At 41.4% G+C, this 15,957-nt stretch overlaps 1 long non-coding RNA gene across 1 annotated transcript; it reads right to left on the reverse strand.

The window, feature by feature from the left end:
• Positions 1 to 6,648: 6,648 nt before the first annotated feature.
• LOC146398711 (uncharacterized) lies at positions 6,649 to 15,525 on the reverse strand. Its single transcript, XR_014820116.1, has 2 exons — positions 15,411 to 15,525; positions 6,649 to 12,160 (listed from the first exon to the last, which is right to left on the reverse strand). It is a non-coding gene; the product is annotated as an uncharacterized LOC146398711 (long non-coding RNA).
• Positions 15,526 to 15,957: the final 432 nt, after the last annotated feature.

A 15,957-nucleotide genomic window follows, 5' to 3' on the forward strand; every position in this document is an offset into this window, starting at 1 on the left:
AGAAAAAAAGTCGACATTATTTTTTACATGAGCACTTTGATGTGTAAGTTTCTCCTAATTTCTTAAGTTTCATGGACGGCTATTAAAACGCATAAGCGGGAGCATGTCTTCGCCTAACAAATGAATCTCGTTTACATTCTTCTGACGTTGTCCCCCCACAATGGCTTCTGGGAGGATATAACTGCCACCTTCCAAAAGAGAGAGGAGCATTTTACTGGAAACCATCACTGATCAAAATTTAAGATTATATTACTCACATTGTTCTTTTAACGGTTACTATGGGATTAAAATCTAATGTATTTTTAGTTTCCTTATTAACTAAGTGTTGTGGACCTTGATTTCATTTTTCTGAGCTCTGAGTGAAATGTGGTCAGTTACCTCAAGATTCCTGTTTTCATGTTTACATATTATCAGGAAAAGTCCCATGGGGTACCGGGTTAAAAATTCCGCTTTGCAGCACCTGTAGCTCAGGCCACAACTGCAGTGTGGGTTCGATCCCTGGCCGGGGAACCTCCATATGCTGCTGCTGCGGGTGTGGCCATAAAAAAATGTTATTCCATATTTACATCTTATTCATATTAGAAGCCTGTGACTTTTTTAAATTGGCAAACTGAGAGGTACTACTGGGTCCAATCAAGTTTGTTGTTTTCCTTACCACCTAAATATATACAGTAACTGTACTCTTGCTAATGTTTTAGCTTCCCACCAGATTCAATGATAATTATACAATCAAACTTTGGAGATACAGATATTTTTGATATAGATTTGTCTCCCATATTTTAACGTAAGCTAGATACCAGCCCAAATGTGCATTTATGTTTCCTCGAAAAATGTTACTACTAGTTATTTTCTCAAATTTTTCTAAAATTATTTTAGAGCTCAAATAATCTACAATATTTATTCATTTGTTATTTGTAGCAAATAAAATATAATGGTGCTATATTCCTTCTTTAACTAATGCTGGAAAATTTTGAACATGCTTCAAAAAGTACCATCAAGTGATCATCTCAATTTTTTCAATTTGTGAATAATGCCAATAAATACCACCCCAAAAGTCATAGAACAAGGCACATCCACTTTTCCTATTGCTCCTTGAATTATTTTATACAGCTACTTTAGTAGAAATAGCAAAGGCAAAATGAATACAAAGACACACTCACAAAAATTTCGTTCATTTTCTAATGCTAGGAAGAATCGCTCCGTCTTTAATAAGAGTCCCTCCAATTAAGTGAAACGATGTCCTTCTACTTTCTTCAACTGACTACCCCAAGGGCATTAACAGAGTTTGAAATACCAATTAACCTAATATTGTGGGGAGAAAAACCCACATCCATAACCACAGTGTCCACAAATGAATTATCGTCAATATAATTTTATGGGTGACATCTTTGAAGGGAAATTTTTTTCCCTTCATATTTAGTGTTATTATAATCTCTCAGCTCATTCCTTTTTTTTTTTCCTCCTGAAATAGCCAGTCACTGTTAAGATCTTAAAGCACACTCTTCAGCCTAAATCCATATCCCCAGCTCATTTCAAAATGTGCTTCTGTAATTCTGCACTAGGCTTTGCCGGGCACCATGGATATAGTATCAGCTCAGTGGGAATATTTTTTAATTGAGACAATTACATTCCGGGCTTTTGCATGAGACTTTAAATTAGAATCCACGAGAAATGTTCCTTCTAAATTGTTATTTGAATTAGACTTTCTAAAATTACTCTTCTTTTTAAAATAATGTTAAAAAATAAGAAATGGCTGTAAGAGATGCAACTGGATTGCCCAAAGTGGAACCACTCTAAATTGCCCAGACTCTTCCCTTTTTATTGTCATTGTATACTTATAAAAATCTTTTACCAAAAACATGCTGAGGACTGGAGAATCTTATTAGCGAGAGGGCCATTTATTTACCCTTAGATGATATTGAAAGTTGAACACCCACAACACTGACAGAGGGTTGTTTAAAATGCAGAAGGCGGAGCAGATAAATAGAACACGACAGAACTGAGGGGAATTCCGAAGCATGTGCTGTCTTTATCTACTGAAATGTTTTTGGTGCTGTGAAGTTATAACTTGTGAATCCAGAATTATATCTTGTGAGGACAGAGAGCATATGACCTGATATCCAGAGACAACCACAAAAAATGCAGAGAGTCCATCTTTACGGAGAACCAGAGGGGCAAGTTTTTACACAGCTTTGTAGTCCAATGAAAGTGACATAAATAAAAACCAGAAAGCCCACAAGCAAGAAGAAACACACGCACTGGCCCTCGGTCCCACACGCACACTCAAGGTCTGGATCATTGATGCTGATGTAGACAGAACCAGTACATGAAGAACAGTCACTTCAAGGTCTACCCCCTGGCAATGTGCGTTTTGAAAACGAGAAGTCTAAAGACGGGAGGTGACTTACTGCTCACACCAACCAGCAATCGCGTCTCCAAGTCCAAGCCTCCCCCGATTTCCTTCCCTCCTACACCTGTTATTCTGTCCTCCAGCTCACAGCTCCTACCCTACGGTTATGTTTAAGTTCGAGTCTCCCCCCTTTAAAGGCAAATGTGGTTTTGATATTCCTGGAAGGGGACAGGGGATCTGATAAAATCGGGTGCTTTGGAACAGAGGAACTGAGGGGCAGAGGAACACGTGTGGGAAAGCAGCTTTTTGTCCTCTACCCTTTCGAACCGATTGAACCATGTGAATGGATTGTCTGTTCAAAAACCAACTAAACATTTTTATGTGCCTATTCCAGGACCCCACCCTAGACCTATTGAGACAGAGTTTCTAAAGGAGGGCCCTGGAATCTTCATTTTAACAAGCTCATCAGGTGGATCTGATGCATAAGTAAACAAGCAATCAAAAGGATCGCAGTATAAACACAGATGGCCCAGCCCTGAGAGGCCCTGTGTGTCAGGGAACACAAAGAATGCTGAAAAACCACACTGTCAAAAAGAACCTCGCTCACCAGCCTGCTCCGATGTCTGAAATTCTTCTGGTAGACATTGTGTCTCCATTACGTCCTTGTAAAATTGTGATATTGGGCGGGGTGGGGAGAGAAAACTTGACTTCACCAAAGTCACCCTTCAATCTACTTTCTCGATGTTATCTCATCAGTTTGAGATCTTCTCTTAGGACACAGGCTGTGCAAACTCTCCGTGACTTCATCACCCTGACATGCCCGCTGCAATCCATTCTGATACTTAATATTCTTGGCTGGAATGATTTTCTTAAAGGTCGCCAATGACTTTACAGTAGCCACCCCACCACGGCCTTTTCTCATTCCTGGGTCTATAGACTCCATTCTTCTTGACACTCTCCTTTCCCAGGAATTAATCATGTGATAGTGTGGCATCTTGGAGTCTCCTCTTTCGTTAACATTTCCTCCTCTCTGTCTCGAGAACCCTTCTGCCTCTCTCCTTACAAGTCCTTCTTGGGCCTTCTCCCTACCCCATCTCTCTAGTCATCATTTTCATGCAGTCATCTCACAGATGCGTAGTTCTCAGCCTAGGCTCTCTCTCCTGAGATGCAAAACTGCTTCTCCATCCCCCTGAGCAACTCACCGGGATATCTTACTGAAATCTTCATAGCCACAGCTATATCCATTAGCTGTATGCCACACACTTGTCCACATATTTTGCAAATATGAGCTCATTTAATACTCACAACAGTCCTATTTTAAGCATGAGGGAACTGAGATATCTAAAAGTTAAATTACTTTATTCAGGTTGCATGGCTATTTATGTGGTAGATCAAAGATTCATACCCAGCAGGCCGAGTCCAGAGCCACATTCCCAATGATCATGTTATGTTGCCTCTCAGCATTAGTTTCATATTTATCTGCAAAACTTCAATCAGTTTTTGGTCAGAAACTTTTGATGTATCCTCCCTGAATACTGAAATGTTTAAAAATCCATAATTGGGCAATGAGGTCCATAATCGGACTTTATCTCTGCTGAATTTTATAGCCACGTCTCCCATTATTCTCTTCTACACATCATAAATTTTCTAAACAGTATCAATGATTTACTGGTTTCAATATTATAATGTAGGTGTCAGAGTTCCCGTCATGGCTCAGTGATTAACGAATCGAACTACGAACCATAAGGTTTAGGTTCGATTCCTGCCCTCGCTCAGTGGATTAAGGACTGGCATTGCCCTGAGCTTGGTGTAGGTCGCAGACATGGCTCGGATCCCGCATGGCTGCGGCTGCGGCATAGGCCGGCGGCTACAGCTCCAATTAGACCCCTAGCCTGGGAACTTCCATATGCTGCGGGTGTGGCCCTAGAAAAGACCAACAAAAAGACCCAAAAAAATGTAGGTGTCAGTGTATAATAGGCAGAGGAAAAAGAGACATTCAAACCAGAAGTGATGGATACTGCATTTATCCTCTCACCTGAAATAACTAGTAAACCAGAAACATGCATATTAAATGATGGTTTTCCAGATCTCGGACAGTAGACAACAAAGAACTATGCTACCAGAGAATGCAAATAGGATGAGCCCCAGGACGGCCCCAGCTTCCTTCCCGGAGACAGTGTCCAAGCTGGGCCACTGGAAGGGAAAGCCCAGGCCCGGTCTGGCGATCTCGGTGGTCAAGGAGACAGAGCTCAACAAGGGTGGAGGTGCTGAGGGCGCTGCCAGTAGCAGAGCAGCACATCAGTGAGCTAGAGGACCACTTCGAGGGTCCTGACGTAGGTGTAACTGGAGTCCCCGCGGAGAGAGGGGAGAAAGAGGAGAATAAAACACATCCAGAAAGTAATAGGCCAAACCTTTCCAAATTTTATGAAAACTGTATACACACACATCCAAGAACCTCAGCAAGCCCTAAGCAATTGAAACATGAAGATTACTACACACAGACGTGTCAAAACCAAATTGCCTGTGAAAAAGCCATTTTTGTTTTCCTTTTTATGGCTGCGCCTGCCTCAGGTGGAAGTTCCCAGGCTAGAGGTGGAATCGGAGCTTCAACTGAGGCCTACACCACAGCCAGGGCAACACAGGATCCAAGCCACATCTGCAACCTATGCCACAGCTTGAGGCAATACCAGATCCTTAACCCACTGAGCAAGGCCAGGGATCAAACCCATTTTCTCATGGACACTCTGTCAGGTTCTTAACCCACTGAGCCACAACAGGAACTCTGAAAAAGAAAATTCTTAAAAGCAGCCAGAGAAACCCTTTGTACAGAGAAACAGAGATGACAGTGGTAATAGATTACTCTCTGGAAACAATGTCAGCCAGAAGACAATGGAACAGTATTTCTAAAATAATAAAGGAAAAACCCCCAAAAATGATTTAAATCTCTTAAGTGCAAACAGACGGTTTAAAGCAAAAAATAATAACAATATATGGAAGGGTTTATAACTAATGTGTAAATAAAATGTTTTAATAATAGCACAAAATCAAGGTGCAATAAATGAAATATTTGGTTACAAGATTCTTATCCTATAGTCGAAGCTTGATATAAGTTCAAGTTATGCTATAAACTACAAATCAGCCTCCACAAAAATCACAGCAAGGAATTATTGCTAAGAAGCCAAAAAGAAGATAAAATGAAATCATCAAAACCACAAAATTGACCCAGAAGAAGGCAGGAAATGAAAGAGAAGAAAACAGAGCACAGGCAAGACAAACATAAGACAAAAGCAAATGGAAGATTTAAACACAACCATAATAACGAAATATAAATGGTCAAAACACATCGATTAAAATGCAGTAATTGCCAAATTAGGCTAAAAAAAAAAAACAAGTTCCCAACTGTATGTTCCTTCACCAAACCCACCTTAAATACAAAACACAAGTAAGTTAAAAGCAAGTGGATGAAAAAGATACCATATTAACTCTAGCAAATGAAACCTGGCTTGGCTACATTAACATCAGACAAAGCAAAGAAAATTATTGAAGATTTTTTAAAAAAGAGTCATTTCACATTTGATGGAGACCATAAACTCACCTATCCAAGTTCAACTCACACACCCAGGAAGTTCAACAAAGCCCGAACCACAGCAGCAGGAGAAAACTACCCAGAGACGCATTAACATCAAACTGCCCCAATCCAGTGATAAACAGCCTTTCTTAATTCCACACCCAAATCAGCGAACGCACACACCTTCTAAAAACACACTCTGCAGCACGAGGCGCTACCAAGGGCTCGGTGCTGAAACACATGCAGAGATCAGACCTGGAACAGGACGGGGAGCGGTTTGCTGGGCATCAGCTATGCTTTTTCTCTGAATCCAGGAGGAGCTGTAGAATTCTCTGCACGGAAGTGGTGGCTGGAACAAATTTTAAAGGAAAAATGCCTTCTTGGCAGCAGATTCCAACAGATTTAGAGGATAGTGCCGCGAAGATAGGATAACAGCTAAGGGCCAGCCATGGCTCGGGGCGGAGGCAGAAGTCAGTGCAGCTGGGGATGCGAGTGGTAGATCAGGGAAAAACCACTACGATGCTGTAGAAATAATGAGCCTTATAACTCATCATTTCGTTTATCTGTGTAACTTTATGTAATTATTATATATATAAAATATATAATTGTATGTATTTTTCCATAGCTATTTTATATGATTAATAATTTTATATAATACAAACAATTATTTTATAGAATTATCATCTAACTTCTCAATAGCACAGTGAACATCTGGAGAGCCAAGCCTGTCTTTTTTTTATTTTTTAAAGTTTTATTGAAGTTAATTTACAATGAAGGGACGTCTTTTTATCTCTCTGTCTCCAGCATGAAGCACCAAGCTTGCCATACAGATTCTTAAAGCAAATAGATTCATGGAGCCGATCAAGGCTTGTATTTTTATTTATTTTCTTTAAGTTGGAGACCCTAATATTTATAATTCTAGGAATTTGTCATTTGTAAATTTGCGGAGAGGGTAAAATAATAAACTCCATTAAATGTTAGTCATATCTTTTCTTAAACATTGATCAAATTGTGTATATAATCACATATACATTAGATGTTTAATTACAATAAAGTCATAAATTATATTCACATGACTCAAGAGCAAAGCCATAGGTTTGGGTCATGTCTTTTGAAAACGGTATCATAATCGTATTGCTTCCTTGGGAAAACACACACCTCTTATTTAGAGCAAAGAATAGAGGGAGAGAGCAAGAAAGAAAACGTTGTTGGTAATTATAATTTCAGGCTAAAACCTTACCACTGGCACATTCCCATTTTTCACTGAATTTTCTTTCCTCTCTATTAAGGTTGAATATCATTTTGGAAAATGAAACTTCAACAGAAATGAAAATGCGTTAACTAAAATTTGGAGATGCTAATCGTGTGTTACAACTTTTGGATTTGAATTTCTCCCCAGTATAACAATGGTCCCCTTTGTTGTTTTTTTTGTTTTGTTTTGTTTTGTTTTTTTACAGCCACATCTGCAGCACATGGAGGTTCCCAGGCTAAGGGTCGAATGGGAGCTGCAGCTGCCGGCCTACACCACAGCCACGACAACACTGGATCCTTAACCTACTGAGCGAGGCCAGGGATTGAGCCACAACAGGAACTCCAAAATTATTCTCTTGTTTAATCTCAAATATTCTTCAATCATTTTACTACTTTTTCACCCAAACACCTAGAAGAGTGCTAAAAATCACACTTTTAAGCAGAAATAAATACGTCCTTAAGCACAGTGGAGGAAAAACAAAAAAGAAGAGGAAAAAACAAAAAAACAAAAAAAGCAGAGTGGAAGTGATTGAGATTTGCCCATGATTAGAAATTACACGACGAAATGGAAAAAGCCAAGCTTTGGAATCACAAACCTTGGTTCTGTAGTTAACAGCGAGGTGGCCTCGGTTCCTCTCTGAGACAGACTCAGTTTCCATATCTGTAGAGTGGGGGTGCACCAGACACTTGTAGGGGACCCCAAAAATGTTCTCTACTTCACCTCTTACGCTGCCAATGCTGGAGAGAACAGCGGGACCCAGCTCCCCCCAGCAAGGAGGGACAAGGACAGGGTCTGGGGTCAGGCCTGTGTCCGGGTGCCCCTGACACCTCTGCGGGGGGTACCCAGGGGAACACACAGCAACCCTTCACCAGCCTTGACTGATGGGAGGATGGAAGCTGATGGACAAACATGCCCCCTTTTCACCCCAAGAAGACGGATCTCGGATGCATCTGAAGCCTTTTCCAAAGGTCCCAGGGAATCACGTCCAACCTGACGGTGGAAAACTCCCAAAGGCATCCTCACGCTGGTATTCCCTCCCTCCTCCTTTCCCTCCCAATCCTGTCCACCTGCTCTCGGCGATTATTTCTTGGTCACAGGTTTTGCTTTTAAAGGGCCCCCGGCTACGGCAGAAGATAAGAAAGCAAGCTTTTAGCCTCACAGGATGGGTAAGGATAAAACAAGGTGATTTCTGTACAGAGACTACTCCCAGGCATAGTTCTAAGTGCTTCCTATACACGAACATCATGGACACCTCGCCACAACCCCAGGAGGCAGTACTGACTACCACTATCCTCTTTCTAGCGAAGAAGGCACAGAGAAGTCAAGTAACTCATCCGAGATCACACAGCCATCAAGCAGTACACTCAGCTGCGAAAGCATAAGGAGGGGCCAGAGATGGGTGGCTTAACACACTTAGGGTGCTGTTTCAATCTCAACATGCATGGGCTCTGAAGGTTGGAAAATTATGAGGAATACGAAGGAAGATAGAGCAACTGGGAATATAAATCTGCTTATGAATCGGTATTGGAGTCCGTTCTGATGTCTGAGTTGAGGCCCAGAGCTGGGCTCTGTTCTGTACACATAAAAAGGCCACAGCTCATCAGCTCTACTGGCAAATAAAAATGGGAGTAAGACTAAATTGATTCAGATGCTGACGTGCCTGCTTAAATTCCACTTATCCTATTGACTTTAAACACAGCCTTTGGCTTTCGATGTACATTTCTGCCATTATCTACCCCCTCAAGGCAACTCCCACGAACAGATGTCTATCTAGCTTATATATTCTAAAGCCTGAGGTCCCAAATCCCCTTATCAAAGGAGATTGCAGGCTTTTCTCCCCCCATTTAACGGCAACTGATATCTAGGTACAAGAAATAAAGATAGAGCCAGCAAGTGAAGCCCGCCACCCCCAGATCCTGGCTGTGTAAGCCAGATACTGCTCTCCTGACTTGCAGCCAAGATAAGAAAAGCTTCTGGCGTGGCAGCAATCACATCCCCACTTCCCTTCAGAACTCGGCCCAGTGGTCACAGAGGAGGACCAGGTATCTGGAAACCGGCTGTGACAAACCCAGGAAGTGGTGAGAGTCACTGTTCCTGAATCAGCATTGGCGTGGTCTCCTTTCAGTCCCCAAAGCTAAACATCCAACTGTCACTTTAGGATTTACAGGCCCCATAAAACAGAGCCCACAGGGATCTGCATCCGCGCTGGCACTCAGATCCTGCCCGCAAGCCGGCCAGTCTCACCTCCAGGACCCAGAGAGGCGCTTTTTTGGTCTTTTACATGAAAAAGCAAAGACATCGCCTTTCCACCTAAGAGGAGCAAATCAGAAAGACGAAAATCCAATTTCATGATGGGCCTTTAAAGTTATCACCCAAGACCATAAAAATTTAACGCTGGATAAAGAAAAACAGACTCCTAGAAGATACATAGTCAGCTGTGACTTGATAGGATTTCTCAAGTTAAAATGCTGCTTTTGACTTGTAAACGGAGAAATCTGATAAAATATTTGGCATGTGGAGACAAGGAAATAGTGAGGGTTTTCATAGCTATAAATAAGACTTCTTTTCGTTTTCAAAAGGCTGGCTGCCCTAATATATTCCCAAGATGTAACAGGCTCTTTGGCCCCACCATCCCGGGCCTGACTTCAGGTGTGAGATACAGGAAGCCAGACAAATTTAAACAAATTCAATTTAAAAGAAAATTAAATTTCTCAAGACTGCATTTTCCTCTAAACCGTGAGGGTTTTTTGCCTGTGTTCTTTTTTTTGTTTTTTATTTGCTTGCTTTTTGGTCTTTGGCGGGGCAGGGGGAGGAAGAGTTGGCTGTTCCCGGGAAGTTCCCAGGGCCAGGGATCAAACCGGAGCCACGGCAGTGACAATGCCAGATCCTTAACCCCCGGAGCCACCAGGGAACTCCTGGGAGATTTTATTAAGCGGGGGGGAATCTTCTATATATTACAAAGCAAGAGCCAAGAATGCAGATTAAGCCACCTGAAAGAAGAACTACTGCTCTTTTAGCAGGAAAAGCAATTTTCCACATATAGCCCAAGGAATCTGGTCAAGACCTCAACATTACTTTTAAGTTCGTTTTCACAGAAAAGTGATCAAAATTTCAACTCGAATGTTTTTTGCAGATGCTCTTGCTTGCTGTTTCCTGAAATCTGGAATTTTAATTTTTTGGAAAAAGATAATTTCTGAATGATCTTTTTTCAGAAGTTTATAGCATATTCCCCTTGGAAATTTCTTTTTTGAACCTCAAAACTATTACCAGATAACTCAGAAATGACACGATGAGTGTATATTTGCCCTAGGCATAATTATAGACAATAAAAATTTAAACTAAAGAATATCAAACATTAAAAATAAATTTGATCGTAAGCACATCTCAGTTTACCTTGACTTGAAAGATACTGCACCTTACAAACTCCATTTTTGTAAAAAGTAAAATGAAATGAACTCAACCACCTGAAAATTTCTGCACAATTTACCTAATACTTTACCGATAACTTAAAAAAGAAAGCATTTTAAATAAAGTCCTTTTAGTGGACCAGTCTAATAATTTTCACCACTCAGTTGCTCTTTTAATTTAATTCAGGGAGAAAAGCAACTTAAAGCAGAAAAGGTTGGTCACTGACGAGGTCTGAACTGTTCCAACATCATTAACGTGTCGTTGCAGGTAAAACAATTACTCTGGGCATGCGCTAAATCTTACACTATGTGAGTAAAAGCCATGGAATTTGCATGCAGCTGACCCTCAGGTATTGCTATGAAACAGGGAGAATGCAGCAGAATGCAGTGCTGTTATATAAAATACTCCTGATTATTAACCAGAGTCTTTGTCCTGGCCCCAATTTAAGACGTCACTTTGTAAAATTACAACGAATATATTTTGAAATAGTTATGTTTTACACACAAAATAGTATTTGAGAATGTAATATAGTCACAAGCCATGTTACCTTTGCCAAGTAAAATAGCTAATTATGAGCATTCTATAGAAATATGCATAATATCTGCTTCAATCAAAGTCACTTAAATCCAGGCAAGCCTTGCCTTTGCATATAAAACCCAAGCTGGTGCTGTGTACCAGCAGTGGTGACCAAGACGAGGCCAACTCAAATATTAACTTGTCCAGGAATCCACATTCCTGACCCTTCTTTATAAATGTCTTGCATGTGATTAAAAAGATTACTAAAACGCTGCAAAAGCTTCTATTTTTCGGTTTTATCTAAACTCTAGCTGGAAGGAATAAGAAAAAGAAAAGAGAAATTAAAAGACTAGTATCAACAATGTTCAGATTCAAATGCTGCATCCATTTGAAAGCATAATCTAATTGTTGCCTTGGGAAAGTCCATAGTGCCTTTTGTTGGAAGGTAATTAAACCTCACAAACGTCCTTTGTGATGAAAAAGGAAACGATGCCGCCGCAGTCAGGGTTCAGAGTTGCTTTAACACATGGCACGCCATTCCACACCACCTCTTGGAACAGTCCTCGCAGGTGCTTCATGCGTGTCTCAGGTGCACAGGTATTGATGCTCTTAGTAACAGTCACGATGCTAAGCTACGCCTAATTAAACAGCAGGTGTTGCAGTTACTTTGCTAACGTGGATGATGTGTAGGGTCTGCTGTCACCGACTGCCTTCCACTTGCACATGAACTTAGTGGCTTCGACTATGATGACTTAGCACATAAGCAGATCCCATGATGTGAAAAGAATGAAATGAAGAGGACTTGACCTCTTTGGGGTTTTTTTACGACGCCAGATCCTTAACCCACTGAGCGAGGCCAGAGATAGAACCTACGTCCTCATGGATGCCAGTCAAGTTCGTTAACCACTGAGCCATGACAGGACCTCCTAACTTTGTACTTTAAATATTGAGGATTAAACCTGTGCCTCTGCAATGACGTGAGCCAATCCAGTCCGATTCTTAGCCCACTGCACCACGGTGGGAACTCCAAGGGTGTTTTATTTGAATTTCCGTCTTTGTAAGTTTCCTAGGATGTGAGAAAATTTTAATCTTAATCTCAAGTATTCTTCAAAATGTTAATTATTTAGGACTTTTAAAAACAACCTATGGTTAGAGAGGGACCATAAGGGCAGCATGGCTTTTAGACTATAAGAATTCTTACCCTCTTTAGGGGAAAAAAAAAAAAGTGCTATTTCCCACAATGCCTAGGTTGTTCCAGTAATGGAGCTTGCTGGATAAAATTAACAAAGTCATTGCATTGTTGTCTAATTAAAAGGAACACAAACAAGAAAAATAAAAACAAAACAAACAAACAAAAATATGCGCGTGCGCACGCAAGAGAGAGAAAGAGAGAGGGAGAGGGAGAGAGAGACAGAGACTCACTGATTCTGGCCGCTACTAATATTTAGATGTCTCAGGTTGGGCAACAAACACACATTTAGTTTCTGGTAAAAATATATTTTCTATTCCTTTCTCTGTTATTTAACAAATTAAAGTATCAGACCTGGCATGTGTGAAGAGTTCAGCCAATCAAATTCCTGGGAATGACAGGAAATATTTATTTTTAAAAGCTGTTTTCCAATCTAAAAGTTTTAACTGATGAAGCCTTTCTTTTTAAACATGGATTATCCATTTTTAAGTACTGCAAAGAAGAATTTCAACATGAAATATTGTTGATGTCAATTCAGTAATTTCAAATAAGTTGTCCTTATATTTTAAATTCCATAAAGGGGGAAATAGAATTTACCCCTAGTCATTGTGAAATGTTTGAATAAATACTCGCTGTGTTAATGTGTCCATTTCTTTTACTGTTTTAACACCGTTCAGGTTAATTAGTCCGTATGGTTAATTACAAACACACACACAAACAGCTACTGCTGTTTTCAAACTTGTTCTCATAGATTAAAAGAACCAAGCTCTTGGCATTGTGCAGTGCACAACCTCCCCAAGTGTCTATGGTAGACTATGAATTCTATTTTTAATCATTTAATAATTATTACTTCAAGCAAAATCGTGATGCTATACCTAAGTCCCTTTTGGTCAGGACCCTACTTTAGGTATATTACCTATATTGTTACATGTCACAAAAAAGAACACAGGGCTCACAGCCACAGAGGCAGGGTAAATGCCTCTGTGAGATTCCAAGAGCATTAGTCATTTGACAGCTTGCGCTCGTTCACAACAAAGCAAGGGCAAGCTCAATACCTTCTGATACTGAAGGACAGGCACAGACAAAAGGCTGATACGACAGCCTAATATTTCAGAACAAATGACAACTCTCAAAATGTGCTAGAGCTCCGAAACGCTCAAGAAAATATGAAAGTGATTTTCCAAGCCCGATCCTTGATGTTTCTTTCTTAAAAGAAACATGATCTCTGGAGCCTTTGATTAAAGAAAGGTGTAATGACTCTTTCTTAATTCACTCTGATTTCACCTCAAAAGGGATGCCCAAGATCTCTTTCTTCCAGCAGGTTGGCTCACTTCAAACCAGAAGAAGGTGCACACACAAAAAGTCGAGTCAACTTGAAGAGCCCTTTCTTTCCAAAACTGACATACACTCAACTATATTGTTAAAAAAAAAAAAAAAAAAAAAAGATCCTTATCTGCCATGGCATAAGTCAGAAGAATTTTATTTACGTTTTAAAATTATTTTTTTTTACTTTTTACAAGTGAAAACCATCCATTTTATTGCATGATAGTTACAAAATATAAAATAAAAGAATAAAACACAAAGAAATTATTATCACAATAGTAATACTTCTGGGGAGTTCCCACTGTGGCACAGCAGGCTTAGCATCCAGTGTTGCTGCAGCTGTGACATAGTTAACAGCTGTGGCTCCATTTCGATCCCTGGCCCAGGAACTTCCTGATACCATGGGTGGGGCAGAAAAAAAAAAGTAATACTTCTGGGAAAGTATGGGAATGTGATCCCAAAGGAATTTCTCAGGTCCTGATAACAGTCAGCTTTTTTAAAAAGCCAAACTATAGTAGAGCACAGCGACTATAGGACAGCACAGTGATTCAGTTATAGACACACTCACACGCACACACATGTGCATATATATGCACATACTCTTTTTCAAATCCTTTTCCCTTATAGGTTATTACCAAAACAAAACAAAACAAAGTGTGTTTTGGCTGTGCGCACAACATGTGGCAGTTCCAAGGCCAGTGCAACAGCAGTGACATGATGGGATCCTTAACCCACCGAGCCACCAGAGAACTCCAGTATTACAGAATGTTGAGTACAGATTCCTGGGCTCTGTAAATCCTTGCTTAACCATTTTACGTAGTCATGTGTACAGTAGTGTTTCAGCAAGTAGTAACCCAGGAGGAGTGTGTGCCTGTTAACTCCAAACTCCTCGTGTATTCCTCTCCCTCTTCCCCTTTGGCAACGCTAAGTTTGTCCTCTATATCTGAGTCTCTTCTTTCTGTTTTGGAAAGAAGTCCATTTCTTAAAAAAAAAAAAAAAAAAAAAAAAAAAAAAAAAGAGAGAGAGAGAGAAGAATTTTAATGTAAATAGTGGAACACAGAACATACGCAACTCCTCCTGGCATGTGGAATAACCCTTAAGTCAGGCAGCAAATATGTACACTTCAAAGACCACTCCTGTTGTGTATCTGCATTGGCTCCTATCTCTAGAGTGAACATGGCTTGCTTATAATAATAATAATAATGAAAGTTGCCCTTATTAAAAAAAACCTAACGATGAATTCTGTATTATGCTTGGAGATAAAAAATCCATGGATCAGCATTCACGGCGGGGCCACAGCTGAGAGATGCTGAGAGATGCAGCAGGACACCAGGAGGAGGAGAGGACCGTCCCCGCGGTGTTAATTGATAAGCGCAAGGCCGGGCGAATCAAAGAATGGAAAGGGGCTGGGAAGCGAGGGCAGCCAGGGCAGTTAACACTCCGAGGCCGGGGAGCCTGTCCAACTAATCGGCCCGTTTGTTTTCACAGCTTTGCTGGGAACATTTGCAGGGCTGGCCCGGCACTCCCTGCAGAGCCTGAGAGCGAGTGGCGAGCCAAGATACCAGCGGCACATTGTTTCACCTGCGCTGCCAGATACTCAGACAGAAAAAACACACAACACTTTGTCAAAACAGCCGCGGCCGCTGCACGCTCGTTTTTTCCCCGCAGCCCCGGTCCCGGCTGCCAAGGTACACGGCCTGGATTTATCTCCGCGGACCCAAAGATGCTCTGAGATCCCGACCAGGGCTGGGAGGGGGTGACTTAGGAAGGGAAGCGGCGTGCTCCCCGGGGAGGCCGACTCTACCTGGAAAAGCCTGTGCCAGACACATTAAATCAGGTTCCCACAGCCCTCAGCCTTACTCAGCACCTGGCGACGAGATGACTCAGACACCAGAGACCAGCGGATCAAGGTGGGGGGGCGGAGGGGGGGGCGGTTACTCCCTGCTTCATGGGAGAGCTGAGCTGTTTAATTCTCCTCCTACTGCTGGAGTCACATGATTAAAAAAAAAAAATAGAGCCTGCCCATAAACCTAGGGTGGAATCGGTCTGCCTTTGTCTTCCCTTTGTTATCCTAGGGGACGAGCATCAGAATTGCCTTTGTTGCGTTTCCAATTCCTCGCCAGCAGAAGCGCCTGCGATAAGAACTTTCTGATTAAGCGCTAAACCTTTGGCACATATCAGCCATGCCTAATTATGAACGATCTAATGATATGTTCTTGTGTTTCTCTGACAACCACGTGTTCTGCATCGGGGCGGCATCTGGGCGTCCAGAAAGATACCGACACGGCCTCGCCCCGCACGGCGCGGGGGCGGGGCGGGGCGGGGAGCGCCTGTTCCTTAAAGCGGCCGCA

Source organism: Sus scrofa, chromosome 11, assembly GCF_054392235.1.
Source record: "Sus scrofa isolate SSC_HxYL_T2T_F1_AM1 chromosome 11, Sscrofa_HxYL_maternal_Yorkshire_Landrace_v2.0, whole genome shotgun sequence".
Classification (NCBI taxonomy): domain Eukaryota; kingdom Metazoa; phylum Chordata; class Mammalia; order Artiodactyla; family Suidae; genus Sus; species Sus scrofa.